Source organism: Centruroides sculpturatus, unplaced genomic scaffold, assembly GCF_000671375.1.
Source record: "Centruroides sculpturatus isolate CEXI.00-Female unplaced genomic scaffold, Cexi_2.0 scaffold171, whole genome shotgun sequence".
Taxonomy (NCBI): domain Eukaryota; kingdom Metazoa; phylum Arthropoda; class Arachnida; order Scorpiones; family Buthidae; genus Centruroides; species Centruroides sculpturatus.
Window position 1 is genome coordinate 473247 of NW_019384470.1, and position 1199 is coordinate 474445.

A 1199-nucleotide genomic window follows, 5' to 3' on the forward strand; every position below is an offset into this window, starting at 1 on the left:
AAATACACTGCTGGCCATTAAAATTGCAACACCAAGAAGGAAAGCAAATAAAAAAAAGATATTTATTGTACATAAACAGTATGGCATGAAGACAAAATGATTAAATTTGCAAGCCGTTTGAGGGTTTACAGGGGTGCGAAATTAGTAGACACAGTTGCCACCCCTGGCAGCTAAAACGGCCCTTATCCGGTTAGGCATGGAGTCAAACTGGGCTTGGATGACAGAAATGGGCAACTTATTCCATGCTGCTTCAAGTCTATGCTACGCTTCATTGACTATATTAGCAGGAGAGGGGTGGCGGATCAGTCTCTCAGCAACCCATGACCAGATGTTTTCAATTGGTGAGAGATCTGGAGACTGTGCAGGCCAGGGCAACAATCGAATACCCTCTGTATTGAGGAAGGTCAGAACACGACGTACAACATGAGGTCTTGCATTATCTTGTTGGAAGATGGCGTTTCGCAGGCCTCGAAGATAGGGTACAACCACTGGACATAAGACGTCAGAAATGTACCGATCTGTGTTCAAATTACCGTCAATCCGAACTAGAGATGTGCATGTCATGTATCCAATGGCTGCCCATATCATCACACCAGGTGCAGGGCCCCTATGCCAATATCGAATACAAGCAGGTGACGAGCGGTCTCCTCGGAGCCTCCAGACATGTATACAGTCATCAGAATGCTGCAAGCAGTACCGGGACTCGTCTGAAAAGACAACATTGTGCCACTCTTGTATCCAGCTTTGTCGTTGGGCGCATCAGAGTCGCCATCTCTCTCTATGCTGCATTGTCAAGGGAAGCCGAAGTAATGGTCGCCGTGCTGACAGTCCATGCTGCTGCAAACGTCGTCGCACCGTACGAGCAGATACTGGACGTGCTGCAAACAAGCACATTTCCTGACTAATGGTCCATGATGTGGTTGTACGGTTTTGCACGGCCGACCTCACAATATGTCTCTCGGGCGTTAGTCATGGGAGGGCGTTGAGATCCTGCATGCCGTTCAGTAAGACCCTCAGCAACCCATCGATTCCATATTCGCATGACAGTGGTTGGATTTCGACCAGTGCGAGTGGCAATATTACGGAATGATAATCCACACTCTCGATAGGCAACAATCCTGCCTCTATCGAATTCCGACACTTGCTGGTAAGCATTTCTTCTTCTTATTCGAGGCATAACACGATATTCTGATGAAACC